This window comes from Dasypus novemcinctus, chromosome 26 (assembly GCF_030445035.2).
Source record: "Dasypus novemcinctus isolate mDasNov1 chromosome 26, mDasNov1.1.hap2, whole genome shotgun sequence".
In the NCBI taxonomy this organism is placed as follows: Eukaryota; Metazoa; Chordata; class Mammalia; order Cingulata; family Dasypodidae; genus Dasypus; species Dasypus novemcinctus.
This window is the reverse complement of record NC_080698.1, coordinates 12,357,475-12,373,435: the sequence shown is the minus strand read 5'-3', so window position 1 is coordinate 12,373,435 and position 15,961 is coordinate 12,357,475. Positions and strand designations below refer to the sequence as shown.

Sequence of the window (15,961 nt, the reverse complement as noted above, 5' to 3'; positions counted from 1 at the left end):
GGGTTGCAGCCACATCCAGGGTGGAGGAGAAGGAATGGGGGAGGAAGAGTGGTTTACATATGAGAGGCAGGAAGAGAATTAAGATAGAACAGGAGGCAGAAACCAATGTCAGTGTCCCCTCTTCGGCTGACACATAGCAGATGTTCAATAAATATCTGCTAAATGAATGAACGAATGAAGACAGCAAAGACAAAACCAAAATAAAATTGAGCCCCTATATGGGTAAAACACTGTGCTGGGCACTGTATGTGGAAATACCTCACTTTATGTGATAACCTCGCAACAACCCCATATAGTAGGCATTACCATCATTATCTCACTAAATTTCAAAATTCAAGATGAGAAAATTAGTTTATAAATTGTCCAAGGTAAACAGAAAGTATTTAGAGGCACAAATAAAAATCATTTTCTCTATTAAGGAATTATTAATTTTGTTGGTGTTCTCTATTAAGGAATTATTATTAAATTTTGGTGGTATAGTAGTGACATTTTAAAAATAAAATGTTCTTATTATTTATGGGTACATACTCAATGACAATGTCTGGAATTTTAGCATTAAAATATGACAACAACAAAAAAAAGTAAGGGAAAACAGTAAAGACAAAATCGGGAAAATGCTGGTAACTTGATATTAGCTGATGGGGGTTCATTATACTATACTCTATGTTACTGTGTATGTTAGAAATTTTTCGTAATATGAAGTCTAATCCATACGTGACAGGAATATAAAGTCTAATCCATATGTAACAGGAATGGTGGGGGAGGGGGGGATTAATCAGAACAGGGGAGAGAAAACATGAAGAAAAAGATATTTGGTCCAGGTCATCAAGCATTTACCTCAGAGACAGGGTTCAGGAGAAATACAGGACCAGAGTCAGACTACAAAGGCTTGAGAGACATAAATAAAGCAGGTGGTGAGGAAATGGCAATAAAACTGCATTTTATTTAAATAAAGAGACAAAGATAGGAAGGAGAGAACTAGGGTAACAAAAGACATCCCAGAGCTGAGCAAAGTTACTGTGGTTCCACTTTGTTTGCAGTTAAAAATAAAAATGAAGTGGAAGGAGGATAAGTGATAAAGATACTAGAAAGGACTGACGAAGAAACAGGAATTGAGGGAACCCAGGTGGAAGTGTTTATAAATTCCCAAATTCTGGAAAGATGAATAAAAAAGAGAGTAAAATTGTTCAACTGGAATGCATGAAGAACTAGCTATATAGTGTAAGAGTTAAGTGGGAAGACTCTAGCATTGGACCATATGACTAAATCCCAGTCCATCGCATCTGTAAATTAGGCTGACAGGAGAATAAAAAAAAAAAAAAAAGAAGACAAAAAGAAACCAAATATTAAGATAAAAAAACTAGTAATAATAATACTGACCCTCACAGGGTTGTTGAATGAATTACCAAAGTTAATTCAAATAAAGAGATTAAGGCTTGGAGTAAGTAAAAATGCATAAGTTGTTATGATGATGATGATGATAAGCAAAGCTGATCTTCCTAATAGCCAATGAATTCTCACAAATCGACAAAAACATACTAACCCAGCAAAAGTGTTGCCAAAGAACATGAAGAGACAATTAATGTATATATGAAATAAACACATGAAAAGACGTTCAAAAAATGAGCTATCTAGGCTTCAAACTGGCGATGATTAAAATATTGATAATGTTCAGTGCTAGAAAAGAAGTACAAATTGATACAACTTTTTGAGAGCAATTTGGCAGCAAAACTGTAAACATGTCTAACTTTGGCAAAGAAATTCCACTTCTAGGAATTTAGAACAAGTATACGAGGTATATAAACATATATATAACATATACAAAGTAACATATACAAAGAAGTATACAAGGAAAAATGTACTAGGGTGCTTATAACTGCACTTATAATGTCCATCACCAGGGGACTAGATAAAATATTATACAAATACACAATGTAATATTATGTATTAAAAGATGAGAAAGATATGTGAGTCCTAAATATGCAAATAAGTCCAAGATAAAAACCTAGGTGGAAAAAAAAGCAAGTTACAAAAAGTACATGTTATGATCCTATTTCTGTAAAAAGAAATTACTTATTATAACACACACGCATGTTAACAAACACAGGAAAGAAAATCTGAATATATGGTCCAAATTCCTCATGGAGGTTAACACTGAAACAGGATTATAAGGGTTCCGTTCACTATTTTAAAAATGTCTGAATACTGTGGTCATATATTACTTGTGTAATCAGGAAAAAAAAGTCAAGGACTGTCCAAAAGCAAAAGACTCTGACTGATGAAAGTGTAGTAACAGAAAGGAAAGAGGAAAAAATTAGAAAGTACAAACCCTACAGTGAGGTAATAGGCCAAGGATATAGGAAATGGAAGGCTGGTATGAGGCCTGAGGAAAATAGGAACAAGCCTTGGGAAATACACAAGCAGCTGCCATGGGCCATGGGAGGTTGAGGTGGCATCATAGAGTACCCTAAGGTGCAGAGACTGCTCACTTCAAGTGAGGTAGTGGGAAGTGCTGGCCACCAAGACAGCACATTTTCCTGACTCCCCAGAAACCATGCACAGCCTCAAGGCAGAGTAAGCAGCCAGGAAAGAGAATTTAGGAATGGAAACTGACATGGTGGGCAGAGCAGAAAGTCAGGCAGGCAAAGATATTAAGTTACTGGGAAAGGCAGCACTGAAACTGTGGACCATGGAGAGCCAACATCCAAGCCAGGTTGGGAGATAGTGAAACACTGGGGGAGATAAAGATGGAGAGATTGGGGGAGGGGAGTGTTTGGGGGGGGGAGACAATAGTCCTGGAGGACACAATGAGAGCAAAGAGGAGCCTGAGCTCAAGCCAGATTCTTTCCCCAAGTCCCTTTTTAGTTCCAATTTCTATATATCACATTAAGACAAATATCCCTACTTATGCTGGCAATGGATGACACAGACCCTAGACATGTTACCATGAGGAGGCAGAAGAGTCACTGGCCTTCAACTGTCAAACAATCTACCCAGTTCTCACTCTCTCTTGACCACTAAGTGATCTGTGAGGAGGATGGGACTTCCTGCAGGTTCCTCCCCTATCCAGCTCTTCCAGGGGAGTTACTGAGCTGTAGTTAAGAGCAGAGACTCTGCCACCTGTGTGGTACTTCCTTATTTGTATGCATCCTCTATTGACCACAGGCCTTAGAGAAGGGGCAACTGTCTCCTCAAACTAAAGTCCTAACACAGGATCCTCACATCCTGTGAGGATGTGATTCTAAACTTAAGTATCAGAAAATCTGGTGTCAACTCCCAGCTTTTCTTATTGGCATTGTGTACTTGAAAGCAAATCATTTCACCTCTTTGTTGCTTCCTCATCTGTAAAATGGGGATATCTGTCTCACAGGGTTGTTGGGAGGGTGGAGTAAATATATATGGAAGTGTTTTATAAACTATGATATCATACATACGTAAGATATAATTATCATAGTAAAGGAAATATTATTTTTCGCTTATATATTACCATTTTCAATGGTGCTATAAAACCAGAAGTGGGTGCTAGTTGCTCCAGTGTGCCTGTGCTGGTTGAAATTTTCCATGTTTTCATTACTTCTCACCTATCTTAGAACAACTTCCTTCTCAGCATCTCAACACTGCTCACAAAATGTCTTCAATAGCTGTGACCAAATTTGAAGTGCCTCAGTTTTCCTTTTTATCTCACTTCAGTTTTTTAACTACACTTACTTTTCATGGCTTTATTATTATTACTATTATTCTGCAGTCTGCCATGTTTGTTACTTGCATGAAAGAATAACTGCATTGTGTAGGCTTTGATAAGGTACCTAATGCCTAGCCTTCCATAAGAGTTCTATGTAGACTGCCAAACCATGAAAACTAAATCAAAGCATTTAGATAATATATTCTCACCTTATGTTACAATTAAGAAGAACCAAGAGAGTGAGTGAATGAATATCCACAATTCCATAACCTTCTGGATAAATAACTCAGAATAAACAGCTTTCTAAAGAATGACTATATCAGTTTCAGTATTAGTACAGTATCAGGCTGAGCAGAGAACTGGTACAGATAATTTTGGAATCAGAGTTCAAATTCCTGATTAAAATTCGGGCAGATAATTTTTTAACCTGAATAGAGACATGGAGGTTGGGTGGGTCTCCAAAAGGTCCACCAGTCAGGAAAAGTTCCAACATCCAGTATTAAATCCATTAACACTCCCAGACAGGTGGCAACTGGCCAGTAGTTGTCCAGAGAAAGTATGGCACAAACTGTCTAGTCACTTCTCTTTATATGAGAACAAAGTGCTCAGAGCAGTAAATGGTCAAAGGAAGATCTTTACACTACCCACCACAAACTATCACATTCTTTTCTGAAGGAAACTTTGACAAGAGCCAAAGTGAGCAACTAACAGCCCCCAGCCTCAAAAAACATGAATATATGGATTAAGCAACACATTTCACAGCAAAGTAAAGGGCATGGCCTTTAGTAAACTGGAAATGCAGAGACAAAGGCATTCCTTCAGGCAGGACCAGATATAGCCACAAAGCCAGAGCTCTCTTCCCATCACCAGCTCCACATGGGATGATTTCCTAACATTCACAAGCAGAGATCATGCATTAGTTCACTAAACATATACTGAGTAGCTACTCTGCACCAGAAATAGTGAGATACTGGGATACAGAGAAAGGATAAGGTCCTGCCCTTAAGTAGGTCATACTCTAGGTATGGAAAATAGATGAAAATACCAAAACTTAACAGTATAGTGTGATAGGAGAGGCATTCTGCTTAACCTAGAGGGAATCAAGGAAAGCTTTTAAGAGAAGGTAGTACCTGAACTCCTGATAAGTTCAAGTTTTAGAGTCAGCCAAGGGCGGCAGACTTGGCCCAGTGGTTAGGGCGTCCATCTACCACATGGTAGGTCTGCGGTTCAAACCCCGGGCCTCCCTGACCTGTGTGCAGCTGGCCCATGCACAGTGCTAATGCGCGCAAAGGAGTGCCCTGCCCCGCAGGGGTGTCCCCCGTGTAGGGGAGCCCCACGCGCAAGGAGTGCGCCCCGTAAGGAGAGCCGCCCAGCGCGAAAGAAAGTACAGCCTGCCCAGGAATGGTGCCGCACACACGGAGAGCAGACACAACAAAAAGAAACACAGATTCGCGTGCCACTGACAACAGAAGCGGACAAAGAAGACGCAGCAAACAGACACAGAGAACAGACAACCGGGGTGGGGGGGGAAGGGGGGAGAAATAAATAAATAAATAAATCTTTTTTTTAAAAAAAGTCAACCAAGTAGTGGAATGAGGAGGAGAATGAGCAGAAGGAAGAGCCTGAGCATGCAGAGACCTTCAAGGAGAAGAGCCTGAGCATCCAGAGACCTTCAAGGAGTACTCCGTAAATGAACCTCAAATACCAGAGGAATTGTGGCAGAGGAGGGAGCTAGAAAGGAAAATACAGAAGGGCCCAGGCCATAAAGGTCCTTGTGAGCTGCTGAAGCAGAGTCATGCCAGGATCTAGATGTGCATGGTGTTATGAGGCCAGGAGGCGAACGTCATTTACCGGTAATTGTGGTTAAAGACCATGCTCAAGAGAGAGGAGATTCGACTAGGGCAAGACTGCAAGGGATTTAAGGACCAGTTATTTCGAGTCATTTTTTTCTCAAATATTAGTGGGACTTTTTTCTCATTTATGTTTGGCCAACATACATGCAGTGGGACAGAGAAAAAGACAGCAAAGGGCAAATTTTCACTTTACTAGATCAGAACAAAGATTGACAATTAAAGCAAAAAAAAATCATATTTTTATTACAGTTTATGCAGTAAAAATTAAGAGGCAAGCAACTTCAAAGAGACTGAGCCTTACCTCAATCTTATTCCTCCTGGTCTAGAGGCCAGCACTCCAAGCCATCAGCAGACTCAGCGAACCAAACAAAGCGGGTAAGCAAGGCCTTCACTCTCCCAAAAGCACAGTGGGAAGAGCCATATGATGGCTTCCTGTGGAATCTGAGCACATATACAGTATTCGTAAATCTTTGCTCATCCAGATACATACACACAAGTAAAATGTTTTACCTTTGGTTTGTCTACAGGAGTGACCATTAAAATTAACCGTGTGTTTAATTAAAATAATGCAAAAACAATCCCATACCAATGTGAATAAAAAAGTTTTGCTAAACTTTTTTAGCAAAATGTGTAATCAATTAATTAGTTATCACTAGTCAAAATTAATACTTCTGAAAACTTTATTCAACAGCTTTACTGATTAAAAGTTTGATATATCTGAATCATTTCTTTCTTCATAGACCTACAACCACCTCTGAACTAAGAACTGCCACTATTTAAAATGTCAAAAATACCATCACCAATGGAGGGATTGAGAGGTCTGCTAAGGGGTGTGGAACTTTTCTTTTCAGAGTAATGAAACTGTTCAAAAATTTTTTTGTGGTGATGAATGCACAACACTTTGATTATACACTTTGGCTAGATTGTAAGGTATGTGAATACATCTCAATAAAACTGTTAAAAAAAAAAAAAATGCCATTGCCATGTAAGGGTGCCCAGCAAAGTGTAAGGCATAATTCAATAGATTTTGGCTTATGAAAGAATAAATGATTTAAGATAGAAAATTAAAAGAGAGAAAAGAAAAAAAAACACTATCTAAAGGCAATCAACAAATGAATTTTTTAAAAATCAAGGGGAAAAATCCCACAAGTAACTAGAAATAGCAGTACAACTACAAATGGCTAGAACCTATTTTAAATCTCACCTTGAAATTTATAATAGATCAATTAGGCATTCCCTCTTACCCACTCTAAATAAACTCAGAAGGTACAATTATTCTGATACTGTTATTCCTCATTCGGGGTTAGTTTTGACATCTCATCTACAGACTATGCACCAACTTTTGCCTGAATAACACATACAGTGCTCTGGCACATAGCTGCAGACCTCAGATGGGAAATTACACACTGCCTTCCAATGATACAGAATGTCACATCACAGGGAGACAGTTTACAGACCAAAATTCACCAAAGATGGGTAACACTTCTAGTGAAGAGAATGTTCTGTGAGAATTAACGGTGACATGTCAGTCACCAAGATTCAAAAGACTCACTTCATGGCAGTAGGAAAAAATGAAGTTTCATGGATTTAGGGATGTAAAGAACTTTTAACAAACTGTTAAGGTTTTCCTCCCTCTCTTCAGTTGCACATATTAAATAATGATACACAGATTAGTAAAAATAGGCTTTTGAACTAATTTAGATTTGTAAGAATTGGATTAAAAACCCCTAGAACTTACACAGTTTTTGTTGTCTAAGTGTCTATCATTATAAACAATAGTCACAGAGCTGAAAAGAAATATGAGTCACAAATCAAAAACAAAAGAGGAAAGAAAAAAATGAACAGAGGAAAGCTTTGGCTCCACATACCCCAAGAAAATTCCTTACTTAAAATATTGTAAATGACAGGTACCATTCTGACTTGGGAGTAAGAAGGAACTGTCCACACTGTCCTTGGCTTAGGGGAAAGCCCATATGGCCCCCAAACACCCTTTCTAGCTCCATCCACCTCAGCAGCCAGCCACTAATATAGCCAGCCACATCCCCGAGGAAGAGACAGGAATTCTAACAGATGAGTCACCCACTCCCCCGCAGTAAGAGGTCATTCTCTATAAGGAAGCCCATTCTGCAAAGCTCCCTTTTTCCACTCTTGGGCTGCCACCACCATGGCCCACATAAAGCTGATCCCCCAACCTTAGCAGCCTACCAGCCCTCCTCTACACTTGTTACATCACAGCGCCCACCAGCCTCATCCTACCGCCAAGGATGCCAACACTCTTCACCGTGCCATTCCTGTGACAAGTTAACTGCCTTAAAACCACTCCATGCCAGGGCGCATCTGGGCCCAGGAGGATCCAAATCTATGCCCAACGCTCATGTACCCAGCTGAGTTCCTGCCTTTCCATGAACTAATCACCAGTTACCTCAGAGAAGCTGAACTCTCCAGTGCCTCTCCTCTCCCCAGCCAGACTCCAGCCGGCAAACGCATCCCGGCGCGCCTTAGGGACCAGGCACACAGAGGCCCCTGGAACACAATCCCAAGCCCACCCCAAATGCCCACCCCGCGCCTTGGACAGCCTTCGGAGCGCCTGCATTCAGCGCCAAGAGCCCACAGCCCACAGTCTTCCTGCCCCTACGACTCCCATTCCTGGCTACAAAAGTCCCAAACATCAAGCCACCGAGGCCCCGTGGTGGAGGCCAGGAACCCCGCCAAGCCTCCAGCCACTGGAGTTTCCCTGGTGGGACCCAGCGCCCCCAGGCCCAGGCCTCTGCGACCCACTTGCAACCCCGAAGTGCTGTGAGCCAGGGGCCCAGGCCGCTTCCCCGCCCGGCCCCCATTGTTGCAGGTCCCAGCGGCCCGGGCCAGGAGCCGGGGGCCGGCGCCTGCTCTCACCTCCCGCGCCGCGGCTCGGAGCCGCGCCGGGCCGGGCAGGGCCGAGCAGCCGCGCGTTCGACTGCTCCGGCCTTGGCTGTGTCCTCTGCGGCGAGGGCAGGTCGGCGGCTGCGGCGGGAAGCAGCAAGGCAGGCCCGGACGCCGCAGGCTAGCTCCGGTCGAGTGTCGGTCTCCTCCGCGGCGGCGCTCGCAGCCTCCGTTCACGGTCCGTACCTGAAAGCGTCCCCCTCCCGGCCCGCGCGCCCGGTAGCCCGGATGGAAACAAGTTCCGCCGACAGGGGAGTTCCGCTGCGAGCGGACCGAAGACCTTTCCTCCCCGCGCCGGTGGATCACGATTCCTCCCAGAGAGGCATTTTTATCTGCTACAGAGGACCGTTTCAGGAGTGAATGTTGCACGGACAATCCCAAACCAGAATCCACCTGGGAATGATTCCAAGGGTGGATCCAACGGAACGGATTTGTACGCCTCCAGCCACTAGCGAGGCACCCTGGCCACTCAGGGCCTCAGCTGAGCCTCGCTTCCTCCTCATCCCTCACTTGGGGATAACTCGGAGGGTTGTTAGAATTTAAAGTAGGTGATGCAAGTGCCTGCTGTGGAGATATGGAGATCAACATCGGGGCAAGGTTACTGCTGCTGCTGCTGCTAATGATAATTGCTACTACTACTATTGCCTCCTACAGAGGGTGTGTGCGCAGCTCTGAAAGGCTCCTGAAATTGATGTGCACCATGTAACCCTCGGCTTCCCGCCCCGCGCCCCCCCAACCGCTACTTTCCATCCCTTTTGCTGTTGAACTGAAGCCGTCTTCAGAATTCCCTGGAAGAAAAGCACGGACAAGAGGGGGCTTTCTTGATCACAGACACTAATGGGGAAGTTAAGGATGCAGGTTCTCCTCCCCTCCTCTCCCAAGTGGGTAATCACTGCCATGTGGCTCCAGTTACCGATTGGAGTATATTGTATTGGCTGTTTCTCTACAGTAAAGCCCCAGGTTCTCTTCCTCCTTCTCCCAAGAAGTGAACATTGGTGCAATGATGAAAAATTTAGAAAAGGGATCTTTTCTTGACATTTTGATTTCGTTTTTTTTACCTTATAAAATCAAGAGGAAAAAAAATCCTTTTTCCTCCCCACCTCCCTTTTCTACTGGGTCTTCACACCTCTAGATACCTGACTTATTTTCAGTGCAAATTAGGTTATAAAAATATAAATGTGTGTTCCCAAACTATCAATGGGAACTTAGATCTGGAGAAAGAATCCAAAAAGAATATGACTTTCACATGTTCTCAAATAAAAGAAATTTTGTCTTTGCGCTGAGTATCTTGAGGTCAGGTCAGTACTTTGACACCTCTGAGCACCTCACCTTGCATTTTTCCCAGTCTGCCTCTAAGCTTGGGCTTCCTAAATGAAACATAAAACATTTGCCCCTGAGGGTTGAAGCAGATTCAGAAGAGAGTTCCAAAAATGACCAAAATGAAGGGAGAGAAATCAATGAGGTTGCCCAGAGATTTGGGTAAGGGATCCTGCTGTTAATCACCCCAAAAGCACAAGACACTCTTATAGACACTCATAAGTGTGAGACCCCCACACACACTTACCTTCCTTCCTCCACTTACTGGAGTTGGAACAAGAGCCAGGCCAGGGCTGGCTCCCCTGGTAATGGAAGCCCCTCCCATTCCCTCCTCTCAGGCCACCATTGCCCTTCTGTGACATCACTTCTTACTTGTCCCCCCGGAGCTCCCTGGTGACTTGGATAATGTTATGCCCTCATGACCACCTTTGGGGCTCACAGTACCCCGAAACTACCTGCAGGAGATGAGGTTCTATGGGGTGGAGAGATCCGCAGGGTGATTTGCACACATACCTGCCTATTGATGGCTCTACCTTCAAGGACGGCTGAATAATCTGGGACCATTCTGCCGAGGGAAGGCCAAGCTTACCAGTGATTCAATTATTAACCAGAAACTAAGACTGGGTCTTCTCCACCATTAATTTACACCTAAAAAAATCATCTTCCTTTTGCCTGCTTTACCTCTTCATTCTGCAAGAGCCAACTCAATCCTTCCTCCATAGCCACAGTTCCTTCCCACCCCCACTTCTCAGTGGGAAAGCCATGAGTATTCAGTCAGGCTCTGAGGTGACAGAGATTTGTACTGCTTTCAAAGTCATCCCATTCTTAGGCTTTTTAACTTTATACCTGTATACCATTTGTCTCATTGCCCAGATTGTAATTTCTGGGAGGTGTTTTGTTATTGATGGTGGTAGTGGTGGTTTTTATCTAAACTAATGTCTAATGAAGGTCTGGCATAATTTCTGTACCGTGAAACACCCCATTCAACAGTTATTCATTAGGCACCTCCCTTGTGCCAGGCACAGGCACTGTGCTGTGCTGCATACCTGGTACTGTAAACACTTTACAGTAGTAACTCATTCAACCATCAAATCAGTCCTGTAAGGTACATACAATTATTGCCCTACTTTGAAGATGGAGAAAGGGGAGGTCAGTAGGTAAGTAACTTGAACTGTTGATAAAAAAGGGACCTGGGGTTTGAGTGTTGGCCATCAGGGTGCAGAGCCCACACCTAACCATGCAATGAAGTAAATGAATTATGCTCAAAATTGAACTTGGAAGATTCGGATCTGTTCTTAAGGCTATAAAGTATAACTAATAGAACCTGCCCCATGCAGATGTGCAGTCAGCAGACATTTATTATCCCCTGTGTATATTTCAGATGCTCATCTAGGCCTAGGGAACAGATCACTGAATAAGAGTGAGCAGGTCTCTGATCCTGAGTTGCTTACCTTCTAATGGCAGAAACAAGCAGTACAAAATAATTTCAAATTCTAGTAAGTGCTAAAAAGAATATAAAACAGATCCTGTGTGGGAGAGAGGCTGTTGAGGAGAGGCATTGGGTGACAACTCCCTGAGAAGGTGGCCTGTAAGCTGAAACCTGAATCCCAAGATTGCTAGAGAGATCCATGAGAAAATTCAGGGGGGGGGAAATTCTAGGCAGAAGGATGAGAGTTCCAGGGTAGTGTGAGGCATAGTGGGAACCCCCCGACAGCTACTCTGGTGGATAGAGACATGCCCTCTAGCTCTGCCTCAAGTCCATGGCCTTGGGGGAATCACTGTCAAGGAGGCTCCTGATAAAGGTGGAAAAGGTGCTTTTGAGAAACAGTCCCAGGGAAGCAGCACAAATTACCACAGATGATGGTTTGAAGCTGTGTGTATCCCAGAAAAACATGTTCTTAAACCTAATCCATTCCTGTGCCTGTGAACCCATTGTAAATAGGACCTTTTAATGAGGTCACTTCATTGAGGTGTGGCCCAGCTCAATCAGGATGGGCCTTGATGCTATTACTGGCATCCTTTACAAGTGGAATGAAATTCAGACACAGGGAGAGAAAGCCACAGGAAGCAAGAAGCTGAACATCAGAAGAAAAGGGAGAGACCAAGAGACGCCTCCATGTGCCTTGCCATGTGACAAGGACCAAGGATCACCAGCAGCCAGCCCCAGAACACCAGCCTTTGGGAAGTAAGCACTGCCTTGATGACACAGTTTGGGCTTTTTCCCAGCCTCAAAGTGTGAGCAAATAAATTCCCATTGTTTAACCCAATCCATTTCATGGTATTTGCTTGAGCAGCTAAGGAAACTAAAACACCATGATTGATAAGTGACCACATACATTTGTACATGACAATGGTCAAATGGCATAACAGTTGCTAAACAAAGTTCTACAGAGAACAATTCCATTAAGTTCAATCAGCTTCTTCAATGAAGACCTCCCCGATCACCCAATCTAAGTAGCTACTCAGTCACAATTATACCATCCTATTTTCTCTATCTATAGAGCATGCAATGCTATCTCACATTTTTCCTTATCTGTTTCTCATCCATCTCCCCTTCAAGAGATTATGAGCTCCTTCAAAGCAAGAACGTTGTCTATCTTACTGGCCAGAGCCCTAGTGGCTAGAACAGTGGCTGATGCAGAAGAGTTCAATAGATATGTTTAGTAAATGTGAGTATGTGTTGTACCCATCATTGAAACAGGCCTATGAGATACTAGGAATGAAAGGGAGTGGGTCAAGGCCCCTTGGAGCTTCTAGCATGCCTAATAGGGCTTACATAGACTGTGAGATCTTGCAAAGTGGGGTCAATACTCCATGGATCTCAATACTCCATGGGGTCAATACTAATGGATGGTGTTTTAGTTTGCCAATATACCAGAAATGGGTTGGCTTTTATAATAGGGATTTATTTTATTTTTAAGATTTATTTTTCATTTACTTATTTCCCCCTCCCCCCCCCCCCCAACCTCCACCCTTGCTTCATTGTCTGCTCTGTGTCCATTTGCTGTGTGTACTTCTGTGTCTACTTGTCTTCTCTTTAGGTGGCACTGGGAACCAATCTTGGGAACTTCTGGAGTGGGAGAGAGGCACTCAATCTCTTGCACCACCTCAGCTCCCTGCTCTGCTGCGCCTCGCCTCTGTGTCTCTTTTTGTTGCATCATCTTGCTGCTCCAGCTCTCCATATGGGCCAGCACTCCTGCATGGGCCAGCAGTCCGCGTGGGTCAGCACTCCGCATGGGCCAGCTCTCTGCTCAAGCCAGTTCGCCTTCACCAGGAAGCCCCAGGAATTGAACCCTGGACCTCCTGTATGGTAGATGGGAGCCCAATCACTTGAGCCACATCTGCTTCCCAATAGGAATTTATTAACTTAAAAGTTTTACAGTTCTGAGGGCATTAAAATGTCCAAATCAAGACTTCACTAGGCAATGCTTTTCCCAAAAAAAAACTGGCACATGGAGGCATCTGCTTCTCCTTCCAGTTTCATTGCTTCAGCTTTTGTCTTCCTCTCTCTCAAGTTCCATTGATTTCAACTTCTATCTCTTGTGGCTTTCTCTCTCAGCTTCTGTGTGTTCCTCTCTAAGTTCCTGGTGTTTTCTGTTTCTGAGGCCTCTGCCAATTCTAGTTTAAGCAGGACCCTAGTAAGATTAAGACCCAGTCTGGGCGGTGCCTTACTGAAGTAATCTAAGCAAATGGCCATTAACTGAATCTAATCTAATCAAAGAGTCCCACTTACAATGGTTCACACCCACAGGGATGTACCAATTTAATTTCTTTTTTAAATTTCTCTCCCCCCACCCCATTGTCCGCTCTCCGTTCATTCGCTTGTGTTCTTCTGTGTCCGCTTACATTCTCATCAGCAGCACTGGGAATCTGTGTTTCTTTTTATTGCATCATCTTGCTGCATCAGTTCTCCGTGTGTGGCACCACACCTGGGCAGGCTGCGCTTTCTTTGTGCAGGGCGGCTCTCCTTACGGGGCACATGCCTTGCGCATAGGGCTCCCCTCCACGGGGGACACCCCTGCGTGGCAGGGCACTCCTTGCACACATTAGCACTGCGAGTGGGCCAGCTCACCACATGGGTCAGGAGGCCCTGGGTTTGAACCCTGAGCCTCCCATGTGGTAGGCGGACGCCCTATATGTTGAACCAAATCTGCTTCCCAGGATGTACCAATTTAAGAACATAATTTTCTGGGGTCCATAAAAGACTCAAACTATCACACACAATGACAAGCAAAGGCCATGAGGAAATGGGGGGTACTCACTTGTACCTGGTAGGGGTGTAGAACAAGCAAAAAGATTTGATGTAGAAGGGCCTTTAAGGATGAGGGGGCCTTGGATGGCAGAACAACATGAACGAAGATGTGGACATAGGAAAGATACAAAAGATGTAGTACTATAGCTGGACTTTGGGGTTTCGCTGAGGAGGCTGGAATGGATTATTTCTGGCCCCTTGGGGAGACTCTCAACATCTCTGTCAGTGGCCACCCTCAGGTCACTTTAGAGCTTAAGTTTTGGTGGCTCAGGTTCTATTTAACTGACCCTGTGTATGGCTGGGAGAGAAAGGTAAGGAGCTCTGGGCTTCAGGGTCCTAAGAATCTGCTCACCCTCACATTTGGCTATTCCCAGAACAGAATAGGTTGGGATGGGGCACCATGTGCCTAGAGGTGAGTGAACAAGAACACATCATCCAGAAAGCTCCCATTCTTGCACCCCAAGGAAGAAACTGATTACCTGGGAGAGGAGAGAGGCTGTGAATCTTTAAGTGGTGAGGGGTATATAAGGTATCTCTTTCCAGGCTTAGGACTGAGAAAATGTCCACCTTCTCATTGTTCACATGTAGAGACCATGGACCACAGAGGGACAGTGTGTTTCCCAAGGTCACCAGTGTTCCTACTCCCTGGGGTTCTGCTCAGCCTAAGTGGGGTTAAACTTGGCCCATGCCAGTGCATTTAAAGTAACATGGGGGAAGTAAATGTGGCTCAAGCAGTTGGGTGCCTGCCCACCACATGGGAAGTAGCAGGTTCAGTTCCCAGTGCTTCCTAAAGAAGACTAGCAAGACAACAAGCGGATACAATGGGCTGGCACAGTGAGCTGACGGAACGAGTTGATCCAACTAACTGATGCAAGATGACACAATGAGGAGACACAATGAGAGACACAACAAGCATGGAACAGATGTGGCTCAAGAGATTGGGTGCCTCCCAGGTGCTTCCTAAAAAGAAGATGAGCAGACACAGAGAGCACACAACAATCAGACGGTGAACACAAACAATGAGATGAGGGAAGAAAGAAATAAATAAATCTTAACAAAACAAAATAAAACATGGGAAGGAATGCCACCAAAAATGATGGAGTAGGGAAATCCAAATATTTATCCTTCCACTAAAGCAATGATTAAGTTGCCAAAATCTAACAAAGTCCTCTTTATTTTTCAGGACTCTGGAATCTAATCAAATCCTCACAACATCTAGGGGAACACTTAGTGAAGACAGAAGCTGCTAAATTCCAATAAGAGTGCATTGTGGTGTTCCTACTTACTCATTTACTATCCCCCATACACCAGGTAGGAGAAACCTATGGAAGCCTAGGTTCCTGGTGTTAGCTTGCAGGTGCAAGAGGGTGAGATATGGACATTTATCTCAAAGAAGTGTGGTATATGTTTTGATGTGTCTGGCAGCTCCATAAGAGATTGACTCAGGGGTTTGTCTAAGTTTTGCCCCATTGGAAATCTCTATGGGCTGGAGTAGGCCCCCAGGCAGTGCTTGTGGAAGGCATTTAAAGGTGTATACTAGCTATAGCCACTTGGAGCAAGGGATTACAAGTGGGGAGGCCAGAGAACATACCAGAAAACCTAGGAAAGGAAAGGCTGGGGTGGGGTTATATGGGGAAATAAGAAATTTGAAAAGCCCCTGTACATATTGGAGAATCTATAAGACCATACCCATGCCCAGGGTTAGACACATGCTTTAAAAAAGCCATACAAGACCTGAAACTTTCACCTCTGGCTGATATTTAGGCTCTGGATTGGTAGGAAGTTATAGCAATTTGATATAGTTATGAATTCCAAAAATAGATTTTGGATCATGTTTATAATCTGGTCTGTACCTGGGCATGATTAAGTTATGATTAGGGCTTTGATTGGGCCATGTCATTAGGGCATTGAGTCCCCACCCCTTGGTGAGTGGGGACT

At 43.9% G+C, this 15,961-nt stretch overlaps 1 protein-coding gene across 1 annotated transcript in view; it reads right to left on the bottom strand.

Annotated features, from left to right (window-relative positions):
• RAD54L2 (RAD54 like 2) overlaps positions 1 to 8,942 on the bottom strand; it is a 136,097-nt gene extending 127,155 nt beyond the window's left edge. The window contains exons 1-2 of the mRNA XM_058288516.1: positions 8,428 to 8,942; positions 5,837 to 5,976 (exon numbers count right to left, since the gene is read on the bottom strand). The gene's annotated coding sequence lies outside the window, so the exon portion shown is untranslated. The remainder of the gene's footprint in view (positions 1 to 5,836; positions 5,977 to 8,427) is intronic.
• Positions 8,943 to 15,961: the final 7,019 nt, after the last annotated feature.